At 30.4% G+C, this 21,779-nt stretch overlaps 1 protein-coding gene across 1 annotated transcript in view; it reads right to left on the reverse strand.

Moving 5' to 3' along the window:
* Positions 1-21,779, reverse strand: part of LOC143068684 (glutamate receptor ionotropic, kainate 2-like) — a 107,646-nt gene that overhangs the window by 42,994 nt on the left and 42,873 nt on the right. The gene's annotated exons all lie outside the window — the stretch shown is intronic.

A 21,779-nucleotide genomic window follows, 5' to 3' on the forward strand; every position in this document is an offset into this window, starting at 1 on the left:
ATAGCTAATGCTTCTCTTAACTATTTCACTGATTTTGGATACATATCTACAGGTCATACCTCGCACAATGGGTATTTCATATTATCATTGTATATTGTTCAAGTCTAAGTACTAATTTTGAAAGTAATTTGTTTAAATCCGGCATTAGAAATAAGAATTTACAGCAAGAAGATTTATTCCTGATTCGCGTTTTACAGTTAAAATTTGAAAAACGACATATAACATATTACAATGTTTGTGACGTGCCAGCAACAACCATACCGAAAAAAAACCCGACTGAAAGCAGAATATCCAAAAACAATGTAAAAAAACTCAACATAAATACCAGCACTGACACTTTGTATTTGCACCAGACTCGCATTTTGTCTACAAAAGACTTAACTAGAGGACTAAAAATTCCTAACGGATTTGCCAAATACAGCTTAGGTAATCAATTCATGAGGGAGAACACCCTTAGTATATAAAACATTAACGGTTGTGTAAACAGTTAATTTATAATTGTGATCATATCAATGATAATTCATGTCAACACAGAAGTGCTGACTTCTAGACTGGTGATACCCTCGTGGAATAAAAACTCCACCAGCAGTTGATCGACCCAGTGGTTGTAAATGAACTATATATAGCTACCAGGATTGAAATTGTGTATTTGCCCCAGATGCACATTTCGTCAACAAACGACTTATCCGTGACGCTCGAATAAAACAAAAGTTAAAATGCCAAATAAAGTACGAAGTTGAGTAGGAGTAATTAATATATATATACCCTTAAGGAGGCTCGCGGGTATAAGATTTTCAGAAAAAAAATTACTTCTTATTACAAATTTTATTTATTATCGTTAGTAGTTGTCACTTTATCAAATGGTACAAAAATCATTCCAAAAAATCAATTCGGGTAGACCCCATGTGACTTTTAAAATGTAGATATCATTGAAAAAGCTCCAAATTATCTCCCTTTAGTACAAAAATGCAATTTTTTTGGCATTCAAATTGATATATCTTTTTTTGACTCATCGGTGACCTATATTTTGTTTTCGAATAAGCTGTACATAAACTAAATTATCGTAAAATTTAAGCGATTTCTGTAATTTAGTTCTTTTTTTTTTATTTCGATACTACCGCTGTTTCGCCTATTAGTTCAACAGAAAAAAGAACATTTACAAAAATGTGTGCTTCGTTCGAAGGCAGATTGTGAGCGTAAATGAACGGTCACCTTATTTTTTGTATTTCATTTTTTCTGTTTATCAAGTATAAGATAAAGTTCATTTAAAGAAAAATTTAGCGAAATCCTATATTAAATAAAAAAAATTGATTTAGACCCGCGAGCCCCTCAAACAATTTTAATATGAATTATATCTTACATTTTGGACAAGTTAAATGCGATTTGCTGTTTGCTTACATTACAATGAATAGTTGAACATTTTCAGTTAACTAAATGACAAAAATTCAAAACAATCTGAAATTAAGCTAATTGCTTATTCATCCGTATACTTTTTAAATTGTTATTGATCATTGTTGTATGTTATTTGTTATCAAAATAAACTATCTGTCCTACTGTATGTACGTTAATTACTATTTTTCCTTGCGTCATTAAGAGAGGAAAAACACTTTGATTTATTATAATTATGCACGAATATTTGTTTTATGTTTATTAAAAAAAAAACAAGTACAGTGATGCGTGATTTATATAATTGCATATATTAACTATTCTCTTTTAGGTTTCAAATTAAACCATTTAATAAATATATTCGATGAAAATTACCGCACCGTTAATAAAATTTGAAACAAAATGAATAAATAATGATTCATAATGTAGTTTCAATAAATAATCTAAAGTAATATTATATATACAAAAATTTCATTACAAAATACATTTGACCACCATAAACGGCTTACACTGTGAATAGACCAGAACAAATAATAAAACAAAATCTGTAGCTCAGTCTATGTATTGAATAATCGATCAAAAATTTATAATTTGTTAATCTCTAAATTACAAAAATGAACAACTTCAAATGTATATGTTTTTTTATAAGTTTCCTTTTCCGTTGATCGAATTTGACCTTCCTGATTCGTCTTCAAACAATAAAAAACCACTATAACGCAGAGCCAGAGACAAATCATTTTACCAGGTTATCAATGCGAATCCAGTTTTGTTTTAAGCTTATATATTAAAAAAACAATCCTGGTATCAGATATTTATTTTGATTTTAATGTGACACAGATTGATATTGTTATCATAAATTCAAATTCTTACTGTCTTACTAATACATTCGTAAAAACTATGTCAGATTTTCTTTTTTATGTCATTTTCATTGATGTCAGAGGATTATTGTTAACTACTCTTTTCTTTGAAAAAAATTCTTTTTTTAAAGATTTGTCAATGATCAAAAATCTGTTATTTAAAAATTGGACATTTCAAATATTGCGTTTGATCTTAGTATCTTCAAGATTTTCTACAATTTTGTATTTGTTCGTGTTTTCATATGCTATTAATCTCCCCCTCATAGAACAGTAAATGTTTGATATTAAACTTTTTTTATTATTCGTGTCATGTTATTGGCTATTATTTTAGTATGATTATGTCTCGTAGTCAGGTGCATCAAAGGCTAGACACATTTTAGAGTGTATTAACTTTTATTATAACATCTGTGTGAAATTTTAATATTATGATACTTTACTAACAGTGATAATAACTGAAGATAGTTCTACTTGATACAATTTAGTTGAAAGTAAAACTATGCTGTCCTAAAGTATAATCCATAGAATTTTTTAATAATTTGCCAAAATGTAGTTTACATAATACTTTTAAAAAAAAAATAATAAAAAAATGGGTCAATGGGCTTATTTTCAGGCTAAATGCTGTTCAAAATTGACAGACTTTGTATACAATATGAACGGAAAACCCAATGTTCTGCAATAAAGCGTAAACTACACCATAGTATTTAGAGATAACATATGAGAAGATACTTTAATAGTATGCTTTCAGTTACGAAAAAGAAAAAATGGGGTCACCGGACCCGTTTTCTTGCTACATTTAATGACTGGCTATTATCTATTTTGAATTCATTGAACCATAAAATAAATTTTTGAATCTTCACATTGAACAATCCGCAAAGCGGATTATGTAAAACGTGAAGAGTCAAAAAATAATTTTATGGGTCAATAAATTCAAAATAAATTATTGCCATTCATTATGAATAAATTTCTATCAAAAGAAAGACTGAAAGAATTTCTTATAGTATTTATATTACAATAACAACGTACAAACATGTTGGAGTATGAATGTATAACATCAGAGTGGGCATGTGCCATAAAAATTGACAACATTGAAAATGAAGGTAATACTTTTAACCAACAGAAGACAGTATATACACCAAATTTATTTATTATAAAATAGGTAAATTCCTAACACATTCTATTTAAAATTACCTTAATCTGAATTATCTACCCATTCACTATTGCATACGTACAGAAAGACAATATAAATCTAAATGTTTTTTTTTTCAATTTTATCACAGATAGAGATTTTTTTTAGTGGTATGCTCTGTCAGATAGTAAAATAATACCAAGTTTTAACGGGGAAATTATAATTCGTGATATAGCTTTTATTTTGCTTAAAGACATAACGGCAAAAGTTAAATGGTTAACTGATCACATATTTTTGCTTTGCGGGGATGTAGATTGTATCAATTTTCTTATTTTAGTTTGAAAGAAAGAATACAACATTATTTCCTGAAATATGTTGTGTTTGAAAAAAAAATCCAATATTTTATTTAAAGGTAAAATCGTGTATTGCGATGATATATGAGACATACAGCTAATAACTACGTTTTAATTAAACATGTTTTTTTCTGCATATTAATTATATATAACTGATGGTTTAAATAACAAAAACTTGGTTTTCATCAATACTGCTTGGGAGATGATTTCTTTGATTTGCTGAAACCATCAAACATGTTTATCTATTACAAAATTTCAAATAAATATTTATGATATATATGGATTCATATAAACAACAATTGTACGTAGTAAAGAATTCGTATCGTAATCGAACACTTGTATGTGTAATGGCTGGAGGCACCAGGAGGTAAATGTGAAATCCATAAAAAAGAAACTCCAAAATGTTCCTGGACATTTTTGAGAATAGTACAATTACACAAAATACAGAACTCATAAGAAAATTCCCAACGGAAAGCCCCTAATAATGATCATATAAAGCTGAAACTGCGGTTCATCTCATGTTTTCATAATTACGATAATTATTGTTTATAAGTTATAATGTAAAGTTTGTGTCTTACGAGAAACTTGAACTTGTAAAAATTGTGTTTAAAGAATAGCTGGTTACCAAAGCATAGTCAGGTCAAAAATACAAAATATTTTCATATACAAGTAATCATTTGATAATAATCTACTGTTTAAGTACTGATTGCAGTACCATGACTTAGCTCGTTATCGTTTTTTATAAACAACAATTAATAGAGAACAAACTATATAGCTTATCCATGCATATATGACAACAAATCATACATGTACTGAAACTTAGAATAATACATATGTAAGGTCCTATTTCCTCGGAGTTCAGTATTTTTGTGATTTTACTTTTTATTTCACGACAAATACACAAATTTCGTATGTACAAAAGTTAGCTGAACATTGCTACTCTATTAAGTCTTTTGCAAGTATGTATTCATCTATAAATAGATACCGAGAACATTCAAAAACTAATTCAGACTTTAATTATCAGTTATAATGCAAAGTATGACCTTTATTGTTCAAATCAATTCATTTTGAATCCAAAGGTCCTCAAACAACTTTATTTTCCAAAACAATACCTTATGTTTATGTATATATTTGTGATCATATTGCTTTGTATTTTTCCTCATCATCAGCGCATAGTCCGATTAACACTTTGGTTCGGGTTTTTTCTTTTTATGGTATAACACTCTTGAAAAATCTTTCAAATATATCAATTGCATTTTTTAATTTGCAATTAACACCAGATGTTATCGATTTTTCTGATTTTGACCTGGTGCGTGAAAAAAAATTCTCGATTACTAGCTTTTTTTCATTTATAGAAGTTTAACCAATTTGACATATTGACTTCAGCTGTTTCTGAAATACAATACTCTACATAATAAATCACGAAGACATGTCCACTTCAATTGAAAATATATCCGAAATTAAAACAAATGGTGTAGAACTACAATGAGGTTTGTCTATATATTTTTTATCAAATATTTCAAGTGAAATACTTTTTCGATATTTAATTAAATGCTTTTTGTGTTTGATAATTTAATAATATGTATATTACACAGACATCAATTTATTTTTATGGCCCATTGCGCCAAAATTATTTCAAAAACTTTATGCAATGACAAAGATTCTTTGTCGGGAAATGGTTTCCCTTCTCCCTCGCAAAATACTTTGTCTTCTTTCAAAAAAAGGGACGAACGATACCAGAGGGACAGTCAAACTCATAAATCGAAAATAAACTGACAACGCCAAACAGACAAACAGTCAAATAAAAAACTAAAGAATAAGCAACACGAACCCCACCAAAAACTACGGGTGATCGCAGGTGCTCCGGAAAGGTAAGCAGATCCTGCTCACATGTAGCATCCGTCGTGTTGCTTATGTAATAACAAATCCGGTAAATAGTCTAATTCAATAGGTCACATTTATGAAAGGGAAGTGGATTGTAGTTACGACGTTATGAACATTTGCGATATCATTTGTGAAACAGTTATTCCATAATGGTCAACCAACTCGGGATGGCGTCCGTAAAATATATGAAGGGGTGATTTCAACTTCACAATTTCGAACTATTGGTTTAATAGCTTACTTGTGAGCAGCAATCCTCTATCAAGAAAATCATGACAGGAAATGCAAGCACGAGAATCTTATCAATTGGGAGATATATTGGGCGCAGAACTTTTTTCTGAGATAACCCCTCCTATAATCCAGTCACACTTATAACTTTTTTAAGTAATCAATTGATTCGCATTTCTCAATGATCAGTTATTTAATAGAAAGTAAAAGAAGGTATAATTTAAGCGTACAACAAACATTTCACTGTCAATCTAAACGTCCCAAAACTGCAATGTTACAAACAGGTTGTCATTTTCCCAAATACGTTTAATGTACCTTTAACACTGTCAAACAATGTCCCATCTGTTTTGAAAAGCACACATATTGTATCAGTAAATCAATTTATTATGGTAACAACAAAACCTAGGAAGTTTAAATTTTCGTTGTTTTTCCTTATAACCTTATTAAGTATTTTGTTTGAAAAGGTTGTGTATGAATTCGTTTCATATGAATACAAAAACAAAGAGGTACAGAATATACCAGAGGGAAAGTTAAACTCATAGATGGAAAACAAACTGACAACGCCATGGCTAAAGATAAAAAGATAAAAAGACAAACAGACAAAAAATAGTACAGGAGACAAAAAATAGAAAAGTAAAGACTAAGCAACACGAACCCCACCAGGGTTGTTCACCATCTCAAACACGGATTAGAATGATAGGTTTAAATGTGAACTTCTGTTTATTGCAAAATCAATATTTGTTCAATCATGCTGTTATCATTGTGGGATAACATTAAATTCTGCATTTTTTTTTATATAATTTGAGTTGTCTATTTGTAAAAATTACTGATAATACATAATATCGAAAGATGTGGGTAAAGATCGGTGTTTTCATAAACTGCACAGCAAGTTAAATTGATGACAAGACATTCTGACTGCTTAAAATTTAAATTTAAACACTGTTTTACTGCTTCTATCCATCATTAGACTATACAAAGTTTTTTCAAAAACGCAGGTTTGGTCTTACAACTGTTTTATGACTGTTGATAAGGTTAAAGTTTGACATGTAAATGACTGAAGTTTATTTTCGTTGGAAGAAACATCGACAAAATGAGTGTTTAACACAGTTTTAGCCCATTCGGCCTGCTCTCATTGATCCTCTGTCCTCAATTAAACTAAAAACCAAGTATGTTCAACAAAGTTATCAAGTGCAAAAGACTATTTTATATAAATTTTAGGTATGTTCATCTACTTATACAAAATAAGCTTGTCTGCTCAACATATGCCCAGCTAACAAGCAAGGCAATCAAAATGTCTTATTTAAGATAAACGTATTTTATTATCAGATTTAAAGTTTTGCTTTTATCTGTCATATTCATAAGTCGTTGTATGCAATGACATTTAAGAAACATAAGACATAACAAAATGCCTTTACCAAGTCAGGAATATGACAATTGTTATCCATTCGTTTAATGTTTTTGAGCTTTTTAATTTGTCATTTGTTTAGGAACTTCCCTTTTTAATTTTTTCCTATCAGTTCCAATTTTTTGTAATTTCACTTGTTATCGTTACTGCAGTCAAATTATATTACGCTATGAAGCAACAAAGCAGACAAATGCAATAAAAAATGTCCCAGGTATAGTGATATAATGTTGTTTTTTTCTAACTTCGTCTCTCATAATTTTTTTTTAAAATTTATAATGAAATTGAAATTTTATACTATTTTATGTATTCATGTATAATGTTATAATTTGTTGTATAACGAAAAGATGTATATAACTTATTTGTACTGTATTGTATAGTATTATTTATACTCAAGGCTCCAAATGATAAATTTTAAATGAGTTTTGACTGATTGATGTTAACGTTATTAAAAGATGTCAAAAACTAATAACATACAGCAGCAAAGAATGTTTTTAATTTAGGTACATTTCCTTTGCTTTTTTATGGAGTTTTTATTTTAATTAATAGCAGTTTTGCTCATGGTTGTGTTGTATTTGTTTTAATTTTTTTTATGATTATTTTGTTGATACACGGTTCATATTTATATATGTCTTCCATACATTTGTTTTAACTTACTTCATGTAAAAGAGTTAGTGATTGGTAAAGATATTAAGCTGGCCTTTCTTATTCTTATCTTTAATAGCTATCATATGTTTCAAAAAAGGTATGGTTGACTACAAGAAGGACACTACCTGAAGCAATAGAACACGATGTTTTTAACAGTTATAGTTGTAGTTTAATATTATGTTAAAACAAAAACAAATAATCAAAAAAGGTGCAATCAACCACTTGTATCCTTGCAAAGTTCCTTTTTTATTATTTTTTAAAGCTATCGTTGTAGTAATGCATGTATGGACCTTAAGTCATTTCAGGTCTGTATTTTTTTTTTTTTTTTTTTTTGCAAATATAGTTGTTGTATTACTCATTGAAATTTAACTCTTTTCTATACTTATCCTACCGCATTTATTTCTTTTACATTAATTCCTTTGAATAATTTAGATGATTGCTTTCATAATTCATTTAAAAAAAATGTAAATCTTCTATACAATTGCTTAAACATCGATTTTAATCATAATTAAAACGTTCCAATTGCATTATGCAAAATATTGTATAACCTTTAGACGCAATGAATATTGTTGTCATACAATTATGATAAAAAATACAGGAAAGGATATGTTTTTAATCAGAAGGAAATAATGTACAAATGTAAAGCTCCCTCTTTGACTAAACTCCTTTTATGTATAATATTTTATATACATAAGATACGTGATTTTTAAAGATTTAAACAAAAAGAAAAATCACATAAATACTGAACTCCAAGAAAAATTCTGAAAGGAAAGTCACCAATCAAATGAATAAATTAAAAGCTCACACATATTAAACTAATGGACAATTACTGTCATATTTCAAACACATATTTGCATGGATTATAGGATTAATAGACCAGTGTTTCCATTTTAGACAAATGAAACTTCTTTATATTATTTAATTATTCGTAGTTTCTTGTCACAAATTGGTGTATCATTTTCTTCGAATATCTTTATATTGTTTGAATTATTTAGTAACGTCCAAAGGAAAATTATTCCAGAATATTAATTCAATAGATTGATCGAATGGGATGAAAAGCTAGGTGTTTGGACTGCCAGATGGAAAACGAAGTACGTTGGATTTTGACAGAAATTGTTCTTGCAGCATGCCACCTATGGTCTCATCGCTATTATTTTAAAAAAAATACAAATGTAATTAAGTATCACAATGATGAACTCAACTTATATTCTTCATACAGAAAACTAAAATTTTATATTCATATATTTTTTCTTTGTTCGGAAGTATGTCCATTGATTATTTAAGAACTTGACTTAAAGATCCTATTGTGATCCGAAGTTTAGGGTTTAAGACTCAAATTGTATAAAAGGGAGACAATTCAATTTGTATCCGGATTGAACACTTTAAACCATGGGAGACTTCTAAAAATCGAGCAGCAGTTAAAATCAACTATAATATTTTTCTGGTAAAAGTTTCAATCGATGAACAAATGTCTGCAATTATGCTTATTTAGGTAGGTCAGAAAAAGTGGCTAAAATATTTTAAAATTACAACAGTATTTAATGTTTTCAAGATTAACATTAGTTTCATACACAAGGATCAAATCAAAGGTAATACTGTGTGCTTTGGACTCGATGACCTATTATAGAAAATAGCAGATAAGCCTATGACAACATGTAATAGCAATTAAAAACAACGTATTGTTTTGAAGAAATGGCAAATAAAATAATTTTACAATACATTTTCTGCACATTTAAGCTTGATTGATTTTTCTTACCTTATAATATGCATTAAACTTCATGAATTGTACTCTAGTAAAAGAGTCTATATAAAACAAAATCGTTTGCAATAAGGATTTGTAAGATCCATTAAATTACTGTATCGACTAGTTATAAGCTATTTTTAATGATGTATTTAAAGAAAACAACATGGTCCCTTGTCCATTTAAGACAATGATCGGAAATCAATGAACATGGATTTTTTTAAATGGTTACCTGAAAATAATGTATTACATTTCATAGTTTTCCATGAAAAAATATCATGTTTAATACTGTTACATATGAAATGTACATAATTACGAAGGAAGTTATAAAATAACGAACCACTTGTTTATACTACTCAGGAGTTGACCAATAATGTGTTTACTGGTTTCTGTTTTTATATAGCATATTAATCTATTGTATTTAAAATTCATAATATCTAAAAAAAAAAATGTAGATTTAGCTAACAAAGTCCTTATATTTGTATAACAAATGTATAAAGTAACTTTCGTTTATAGTGGAAATTGTTTTAAGTTAAATAAGCTACAATTAAGAATTGCTTGCTAGTCCCTCTCTGTGATTAATATTAGATAACTTTGGGTAACTTCCCAATCAATCTATCATGAAGGGGAGATAAATAATTCGACAACATAAGGAAGTTTTTAACGACCTTGACTGGATTTACAGCCCTTGCACGGTCGGCAATGATAATTCGACTTCCATTTACAGGCTTTTTTTTAAAAATAATAAACAGTTCTTTATATTGGTATGTAATAATTTTAAACGTTTCAAATTTATGAAATTATATTCGTACGTCAATGTTTTTGATGCACCAATAACAAAAACCAAAATATATTGAATTGATACATTTAGTAATTATTCAAAATTATATCAGAAACCTATACTTAATTCTAGAATAATGAACCTGTTAAAGGGAGACAATACTCGCATAACTTTTTTTCGAATCGCCACATACTACAAGGTATTCGTGCTCCACCTTCAATGACGATTCTAAATAATAAATATAACCAAAAGTTGTTAATCTATAGGATAGTGAAGATTAATGAAAGCTAACCCACTTTCTCAGAAAAATGCTCCAGCCACTTGACTTTCATAGCTCATAATTAACGTTTTGACATTAAATTTTAATAAAGTAGTAAAAGATTATTTGCTTCTCAAAGTGAAAGACGCAATTTAAAATCGTATGCTTGCATCATCTTACCCAAATACAGATTTAATTAAGTCCTGAACATTTCGACATTTGTTTGTTTATTTTTAAAAACATACCGGTTTTTATAAATCAAAAGTATATGTGAAGATCCGACTTAATACCGATATCCCGATATCGTCGATAAATATGCTATTTTACATCTAATACACGAACTTGTGTCCTTTTTAAGTGTTGATTTATTTATAACTGCTACTGATTTGTTTACATAATGGATGTGGTTCCTACGTAGACTTTTGAACAACAATTAAACACAAATTAAGTATGTTTTGGAAACGTTATATTTAGCATTATCAACAATGCCCCACATTTGACCTGAAAACTAATCTATAAACTTAAATAACATCGAAATTTACATCAATCATGTTTCATAAATAATTGAAATACAAATCAATTCTAATTAGAAAAATAGTTTAAATGGCGAATGATTAACGGTCAGGAGTTCAGAGTGAAGAAGTGTTAAAGAATTACTTAAGTTACTAAATGGCATCTGTTTTGACAAGTTTTTTTTAAATTTTTTTTTAAGAAACAAAACAAAATATGTTCATTCTGTGCTTATTTTGTAGCTGTATTATTTTTGACTGTATAATTTTACAAATGAAATTTCGAAAACGTGCAGGTCATGCAAAAAGTGTTGAACCGACCTCCAAACGATCAGAGACCCATTAAATAACTTAACTGTTTCATTTTTATATTCTAAAAAAAGAGCCACTTCATCATGTGTAAAATATAGGCATATAGGCAAATCATTATCAACTATGAAGGACCAGAATACAACAAATGGAAGTTTTTAACGACCGTGACTGGGTATACAGCCCTTGCACGGTCGGGATCCAGAATACAAAAATTATAATAGAACAATAACATTATAGTGAGAGGTTTCAGTACAGAGCAAAGTACTATTTTTCAAAGAAACACAAAAAGTCACACGGAAAAAGCAAATATGAAAGATAATGCAAACAACACAATGACGAGATTCATAAATACAGAGCCACATCATTGGATGACACCAAAAGCAGACCAAACAGTAAACTTATTATTAATAAAGACAAATAAAAGAACACTATATCACGTATTAAGATGAAAAACGCAGAATCTTTAATTCTAGACCATCGTGTATTATTTGTATAGTTGATACGAAATATTAATAAACAAGGCCTTGGTAATTTCCGATGAACGTGTCACTGCTTCATAATGTTCCCTGCGTCTTGTTGCATCTTTAATTCTTTGGAAAATGTGTAATCTTATTTTTCGGTGTATTAATTCTAAATTAAGACCAATACATCAATGCATGTACTCGATTTCATAATTCATTTAATTCAAGTGAAATAAACTCCTTATTGATAGTAATCAAAAGGACCAGGCTTGTAAATTGTTATCCCGTTTTCATACACAGTTCTTGTGATTCCAATGGCTGTCCATAATCGTAATGTTTTGTGGAATATAAACTATCAAATTGGAAATTAATTTTACATTAAAATAGTCATTTTGATCTCAATGCTGGTTGCTGTCTAATCAAAATGATTCAACTACCTTTTGATTCACATGTAAAGCTTAATTTTAAATAAATCGGATGTTTTGTACTGTTTCGTTCTTGTATTTATTATTAACAGATAATCGATATTTGCATGTTTATTGTGCAAGTAGATCAACGATATACAAATGTAATAATCAATCGTTGCATAATGTTTACTTTATAATTTAAGATGATTGGACATAAAAAGTTTTACTTTTTCGTGATTCATGATAAAATCACTCGACTATTTCTCATGCATTATGCTGCATGCAATTTTAGACCTATAACTTTATTTTTTATTACATGTTATTTTTTTTACCAAACACATTGTGTTGAATATAAACAAGTCGCATTTTATGGATCATCTAATTTAATATTAAACCTAAAAAAGGGTAAATGCAATTACATACCTTTATAGTTCAATGAATTCAGGCAAAATAACTCATGAAGTATACTAATCACAAATGACTAACATATATAGATATATGCAGATGAGGTATGAGTGATAATGAGACAACTCTCCGATCTCAGGTGTTCTGGAGGGTAAGCAGATCCTGATCCATCTGTGACACCATCTTTTAACTCATGTTTGTACAAAACCGGTATTTAGTCTATTTCAGTAGGTCACATTCGGAAAAAAAAGGTTGTAGTTAAGACATTAGAAACATATTAATCTATGAAACTCATGATGGCGTACGTAAATCTTACGAAGGAATGAATTCACCAGCACCACTTTGAACGCATTGTTAAATACCTGCATTGTGAGCAGTCAACCTCTATCAAGGGGATCATGATAGGCATTTTCAAAAGAAAATAATAGGTTAAACCTGGTTTTGTAGCTAGCTATACCTCCAACTTATGTGGCAGTTGTTTATGGTTCAGTGATATTGACAAAATTGGATGATCAACCAAAACAAACATACTAGATTAATATCACAATTACTTTAGCCAAACAGCCAAAAGTGTGTAAATATTCAACACAGATATACAACACAATCAACCATCATTTCAAAAAGATATTCAAATAAATTGAACAAAGGCACCAACAAAAAAGGGGTTCTTGTTTTAAGTAAATTGTCACAGACGCTGATAAAAAAGGTAATAAAAGTGAGGCGAAAGATACCACTGCAAATAGCATTGCAAAAAAATAAAATAAATAAACAACAGTATACGAAACACCAAACATAAAAAAACTGTAGACTGAGAAACACGAGTCCCATCAATGAAAATATCTTTTCATATTCTATTTTACCGTTCTACAGTTTAATTGCAAAATTATGACTGGGAATATGTTTTTAAAATTTGGACCTCCTTTTTGGATGCATTGATTTGATCTTCTAACGCGTAAAACAATTGTTGCAGATATCAGATGACAATGACCATTACAACCTGCTCTTACCGATATTTAACTCCAGTATGCCAGTCATTTTATCCTTCAAACTTTTAAACACCGTTTCTAACTAATTTTAAACATGTATATGATTGTAACTCTATCTAGTAAACCACAGTAATTACTTCAGATGGAGACTTGGTATCAACAAACAGTGCGACTAAAGTTTAGTTTGTCATATTTTAGACTTCACTGTTTAATTTCTGCAAGCAAATTGTCCTGATGACGCCTGCCTGGCAGATAAAACATGTCGCCTTGTATTATAACACAATTATAGTCTTATGTTGTTGTCAATTGTTCTCTTATTACATACAAAATAATTTCTTTACTACCAAAGCACTGATCGTTTGTTTTTTTTTTTTTTTTTATGATAATCATTAAATCTTTTTATCATTAGAAATACTTTTCGAACAGCTGAACCGACTTATTGGTATATCAACTTTCTGGCAATACACACATAATGTGTTTCACAAATAAATAAAGTCATCATAGATACCAGGATTAAATTTTGTATTTACGCCAGACGAGCATTTCGTCTACAAAAGACTCATCAGGGATTCTCCAATCCAAAAAAGTTAAAAAGTACCGACCAAAATACAAGAATAAAATGCTGGGAACCCAAAGATGTCCAAATTAAATGTATGATGACAGAAACCCAAAAGTGCCTAAGTAAAACAACTCAGATTGTTGTGTGACAGAACTCAAAGCATTCTTTTTTATCATTTACACAATTGGATAAATTTTACATAACGTATTTTTACAATAAACTCAAATGTTCAAATCGAACTCAATTTAGAAAAAAAACATATTATAAACTAAACCGTCAATGTTAATTTCATATTGATACGTATAACTATGACGAAACATTGTTCCGGAGATGCAACTTTGTAAATACAAACGCTAGAAAACTAGTTTTTATCTTCTTTTGATGCATTTTGTTTAATTCTATCCGCGTCGGAGGTCCTGTAAAACGTGCTTGTGGACGGTTGTCTCACTGGCAATCCTACCACATCTTTTTTTATATAGATACGTGCTCTTACAGGCACAGATAAACCTATTACTGTAAAATATCGCTTTAAATGTTAAAAAAGGCGAGTCAAAAGATACACGAGAGACATTCAAACTCGAAGGTTGAAAAAAGACTACTACGTCATGGCTTGAAACAAGATCAATTGAAAAACAAGTACACGAGACACAACTCACAAAAAAAGACTTTGCAACACGAACCCAATCAAAATTTGACAAAGACCTCATGTGTTCTGGAAGGATAAGCAGATCCAGCGCTACATGTGGCACCAGTTGTGTTGCTCATGTTAGTACACACTCGGTAAAAACTCTAATATGTCACATACGAAACAGGGGGACTTGATAGTAGTTACGACATTAAGGTGGCTCGGGCCTATTTGAAGTTTCTATCAGAAGTGCCGTATTTTTTGTTATTTTATTCTTTACAGAAAGTGAATCAAATTGATCGAAAAAAATAGGGGGTCACGGACCATTTAGCTCAAAATTTTACCTTTAAATAGGTATGTAAAAGGGACCATTTTTCAATGAAATGATAGGGAAAATAGAGGTGTTGACAAATTATTATCGGAATATCCAAAAAAACGTTCTATGACACTTGGTCCAAAACTGTAGAATAAAAAGCTGAAATATAGCTTCAAAGAATGAGCAAATAAAAAAACATAGGTCACCGATTAGGGAATAAAATCAATTTGCCTGAAACCCCAAATTTTGGCGGGAAAATGGTGAAAATGGTTGAAATGTCATTTTGAGCCTTTCACCTATACACATAATAACGATTATTTTCCTATTCTTTTATTGACATAACTACAAAGATTAAAATCATTTCTAATCAATCAAAATATTTTTAAAAAATGATATCGAATTTACGACACATACTGTTCGTGTGCATTGTAATTCGTGCATGCGTGAATTAGGCGCCGTCGAATAGTCCCGATCCACCTTAAGACATTTCCGCTATCATCTGTGAAACTGGTATTCAATAACGGTCAAACGATTTTCTATGGCGTCCGTGACACTAACAAAGAGATGATCTCAACTTCACATCCTTGAATTCTTGGTTTAATAGGTTACTTGTGAGCAGCAACCACTATCAGGAAATCATGATTGAAAATACAAGCCCTGGGGTATGGAGTCCGTATGCAGCTGCTGCTGGGATATTGATATATAGAAATAGAATGTTCATTATAGGGAAGCTGAAATCATCTCTTTTGTCGTAAAGTGTTGTTTTATACCGACCCTCATTGTCATTTTTAGATGCAAGTCTGTTGTATTTGTTGTATGCTTTATCTCAAGTTTATTGGAATAGATGTATTCAGCATATTCAGAATTTGTTTACCAATTAAGTGAAATAACATCATATAGCGGAAAATAAACTTAAAGGATACTATTTAACGCTATTTCTTCCTAAGAAGTTCCTGTATGAACAATTCCCAATTTTTCGTTGAAAAACACGTCATCCGATCATAAAAGACATGTTGTCAATGAAGAAATCAAGCATCTGGATAATGTCAGTTGCAGAGCATTTTTTGTTCGAATCGAAGTGATTTTGGCATAGTGGAATTTATCCCTCCCTTAGACATGACACTTGGTTATACGTTGGCCTTTTTAATGAAACAAACAGGACCAACTCTTTCAGTTTCTCGTTTAGTTTGGGATTGGGAATAACATTGTTTATTATAGGGTAATTCTAGTCATATTAAGGAATCCTGTTCAAAGCGGTATGTCTTATCGCACGAGCATGCCAGTGCATAAAGATCTACTGCGAGTACAATAGAAAATATATGAGGTACAATATTCATCAATACTATAGGGTGATAACCAGCCTTGATAAGTGTTTCTCTAATTTCTGCAGCTCTGAAGTCTGCAGCAAGAACGCAATATCCAATGTTCCGCTATTTTGTTGCAAGCTTGTCTAATTGATCAGAAGAATTAGATTAAAATGCAATATCTGTCCGGATTCATACTTCCAATGTATTGACATTGCTCTACATTTTAGATAACACTACATTTATAAAAGAAGGTCAGTTAATGTATCGACTAATTTTGCATTTTTCTTCAACAAAGAAATATAATTGAACTATTGGTACATGTCTATATTACAAATGGGATTTACAGTCACGATATCAGAAACATTATACGGCATTGTCAAATATCGGATGTTTTTTTTAATGAAACGACAGCAATAAACTTATTTTTAACAATTGACTATTTATGTAAATTACCTTTTCTTTTCATTCACAACTGGTGCATTTAATTCAAATATTTAATTTGTAGATGAAGTTATAATACACATCAATGATTTAAATATGTTAAAGCAAATATATAATGCAAAAATCGATGTTTTTATCAATACTTCATTATCATTGTTCTAAAAGGATCTATTGATATTTGTCGGCTTATGTTACCATCGACATTGATGCAAATTGTATCACGATAATTTTTTTTTTTTTTATTTTTATAAATGATTTAAAAAATCAAGTTAATTAGTTTCATTCATTTATTTAACAAATTTACTGGTTCCAAATACAGATATGAAAATATTACACAATAATAAAATTCAGAATGGAAATGGGGAATGTGTCAAAGAGACAACAACCCGACCATAGAACAAACAACAGCAGAAGGTCACCAATAGGTCTTCAATGCAGCGACAAATTCCCGTACCAGGAGGCGTCCTTCAGCTGGCCACAAAACAAATATTAAATGCCTTTAAATTAACACCAATAATTCTGAATTAGGAATGCAAATCCTATTAATGAAGCATCAGGCTACTTTTCAGGCCACAGTGACAGATAAGCACTGATTGCACCGCTAACTGTTGGAGGCCTAGACGATCATCCTTTTTATCCCTTAATTTAAGTGCAAAATTCAATTCAATAATGAATCAGCATGTTTTGTAAGAAAAAAATCCTATAATCAATTCCAACGTGGGACAATAGTTAATATCGGAAACAGTCAATAGTGTCATAAAGCTAGTTTGCTATTTTCAAATAAATAAATTGCAGTTAAATTATCATTAACGACATTAAGGTGGTATCTAACACTACAGGGAGATAACTCTGTAAAATCAGCTAAACGTTTTAATTACGTTGTGTTGTAAAGGGAATATTAAGCTTCTCAATGATCAAAATAAGTGTTTGTCAAACTGCTATATAACCAGTGTAATTTTTCTGATAAAACGGTTGGTTCAAATTTTTTGAAATTTTTGTATTTTTGTCAAAGGGTCAAAGTAAATACTTTGTCAAAATTTTATGAAAATTAAACGAGCCAAATTAATTTTAGTTAAAGTGTTGGGTACCACCTTAACAAGTCAAGCTTATTTATTTTGTTACTTCCGTTGATAAGTAGCCATATATATACAAAAACTGTATAACAATTGATAAAAAAAAATCTTGTCTTTAACATTCACGTTGTAAAAAGGTAAACTGTAGCACTGTGTCGATACCTTTGCCGGTTGAGATCAGTTCCAAGGATATTATCAGATCAGTAGTTAGTCGATACTGACATGGTGTATGTTAAACCTTTCTTAAATTTTCCTATATAAATATAAAAATTATTAAGAATCTGCTCCCTCAGACAAGTTTGACATGAAAAGGATTTGGCTATTATTTTAATGTCTTTTTTGTTTATATTACAATAATGAGAGAGGTGAAAGAAAACCATTCGGACATGCATACTCATAAGTCGAGAATAAAGTCATAGCGGCATAGACACAAAGAAAAAAGACGACAAAACAAACAACAATATACAAAAATCAACTTTGAAAACTAAGTATGAGCAACACAAACCCTACCACACCTCGCGGGTGATCTCAGGTCCAGAAGGGTTATTTGTTTCGTTTCGTATACATTCTTGGCATTGAGATATAATTCTTTGAGCGTTCCCAAATGAAGGTAAATCAAGGAAAAGTGATACGAAGGTATATTGTCATGAAGTGTAGTTTTCATTTTCTTGTTTTTATCCTTCATTGCAATAGGTACCGCTCGCCTCTTTGCCAATTAATCAACAACTTGTAGAATTTGGCCATGAAGTTTGAATCGAAAATTAAAATTCATCTACTACGTATGTTTTTTTTTGTAGATAATGAAATTTGGTGTCATCATCATTGTGATATCAACATTGGTCTTCAACTATATGCCAAACAAATTTGAAAGAACACACCTAGTTTATACAAAGCGGAAAAAACGTCAGGACGAGTTACTACACACAACATGGACATACAAATGTAGCAAATAAGACCAACAGACTAAAAAAAGTCCTAAAAAATACTACGTTGTTTTTTTTTTAATGCTGGAATCCTGAAGAGAACAATCGACCTTAGACTAGAAAACTGACAATTCTTGTACATTGAGATTGGAGTAGCACGAACATAACCAATGCAGGGTTCTAATTCACAACCTTAGAGTCGACAAGCAAGTGGTACATTTGTTACTAGTCTGGATCGAGAAGAGACAGTAGTCGTGTTTCTCAAGGCGAATAGAATTCTATAAACCAACTAATTTTTGAGAGCGATTTATTATCTCAACCCTTATTCGGGTGGCAGAATAACACGAATATTAATCATCGCGAATATGTAAAAGAGGTGCGAAAGATACAAGAGGAACATTGCAATTTATAGATCGAAAATAAACTGACAAAGACATGGCTAAAATAGGAAAATACAAACAGACAAATATTAGTATACAAAACATAACATAGAAAATTTAAGACTAAGCAAAACGTAGCCCGCCGAAACTGGGGGTGATCTCAAGTGCTTCGGAAGTCTAAGCAGACCCTTCTCCACATGTGGTACAAGTCGTGTTTGTCATCACTACAAACCCGGTAAATAGTGTAATTTGGTCGATCGCATTTGTGAACAGGGAATGGGAATTTAGTTACGACATAAGGAACATATCCGATAACATCTGTGAAACGGATATTCAATAACGGTCAACCAACTCGTGATGATTCGTTACTGATGACCATTAACTGTTTAAACTGTCCTAGCCAAACGCCCGTATGTTTTTCTTCGATATCCACGTCTCCATTGGTGAATCTCATAACCGATTTATACTGACCGTGGCAACACGACAGGTGACAAATTCGAAGCAGAACCTGCATACTCTTCATGTGCAACTTTAGATCGCCCCTGGTGTTGCTCGGTCATAAATAATGGTGTGTGTACTATTGATTGACGGTTCGGAGTTTGTTTTTTTTTTATTTATTTATTTTTACATTGAGTTATCGTATTTTCAACTGATCAATTTTAAATGTCCTTTTGGTATTATTTGCTTCTTTTCCATTTAGTTTTAAGTACTATATCACTTTGAAATGGTTCTTTTAACCGTTTTAACTTAAAAAAAAAAACAAAAAAACAAAAAACATGCAGAATCTATTAAAGGTATGTTATGCATCCAGATTATTTCTTTACCTTTTATCGCGTCCAATTGATTTGGTAAACTTTTCTAGAATCCTTGTAATTTTATTTTTAGAAGAAATTTTTAAGTGAATTCTATTTATTTTTTGTTTCTGTGTTCGTCTTTCTTCCTTGTATTTAAAACAAAAACATGGATCATAAAGCATAATGCCCCTATTATCCTTTTAAAAGAAATCGACAAACAGCTTTTGAAAGAAATCGACTAACTTTTACGTTTTCTTTAATATGTTTTGGATACATAATTGTATGCAATTTTAAATTTATGTCCTGTCTATACTATATTATATAACAAGAACCAATAGACCAAGATCCGTTAGATACTTCTATTTTGTGGTCTACCATATTATAATTACATAACATCAAAATCTCAAAGTAGAAATAAGTTTTCTTAGGGGAGCTATATAATTAATTAGCATACTCATTATTAACCTGTTCACCTTGTCCAAACTTCGAAATTCCAAGCCTTATTACCCATACTGAATGAATCTTTATTTCCTCCATGTATATGAAGATTTTCCATACAAAAAGAAATTAATAATTATTTACACAATAAACAAAATAGAATAAATTTGGAGATAAATACCCAATGAAAAAAAAACCAAAAAAAAAACACATTTAGGCAATGTCTGAATTTTTTAAACATGGGGTAAACATGTTTTGATATGTAATACATCATTCTAGACCAATCTATAGGATTAAGATCGTATACTGTATCATTAACAGCTCCTAATAGTACTTGAAGAAGGTCATCGTCGTCTTAATTGAAAATGTCCACAGATTTTTGAATGGGAAGTTCATCTACAATTTTATAAAACATAACATTTCTCTCTGTTAATAAAACATGACACTCCATAATTAAATGTTTAATGATATCAAAAGACTCTTTGTTACATAGAGTACATGTAGCTTTCTTAATGGCTGCCGATCCTAAAGCCACAAGTACTAGCAGTTAGAGTTTTGCATCGGGATATAAAACTGTCAACCGAATTAATCTATGTTCACAGAGGGTAGGATGAATTTTGGAATACCTTTTGAGTTCATTTCTATTTTCTAAATTACTTTTCTATCTGTTCTCTTCATAAATGTCAATAGACTGACGGACAATTTTCGACCACAGCACTTTTTCTGGTATGTAATCCTCATTTACATAGGTTTCAAGGAAAGAAAATAGATCGTATTTAACAAGAGTTGTTATAAGATTATAGGTTATAGAGTGTTCGGCATTTTCATCCAGAATAAATTGACTGATGCATATGTTGAACAATTTTTTATGAGTTGTGCCCGATTTACTCCTACATAATCGCCCAAAGAATAAAAGTTTGAATTTGTCGATTACAGCTTCCAATGACCATAAACCAAGGTTGCTTATAGTTGAGTCCGTTTGTGAATATTTGTCCATACACTGTATATATCGCGCAACATATCGTTGTGTTCTTTCTAAAAGTTCTATTTCAGAATTAGAGAGTTGTCCCCATACTTTACAAGAGTACAATGCTGTAGGAAGAACAAAACGCTTCCATATTAACGTGTTTGTAATCGGCCTAAGGCCTTTCGGGTTTACTCCAGCACTATACAATGAGTGT

Source organism: Mytilus galloprovincialis, chromosome 3 (assembly GCF_965363235.1).
Source record: "Mytilus galloprovincialis chromosome 3, xbMytGall1.hap1.1, whole genome shotgun sequence".
Classification (NCBI taxonomy): domain Eukaryota; kingdom Metazoa; phylum Mollusca; class Bivalvia; order Mytilida; family Mytilidae; genus Mytilus; species Mytilus galloprovincialis.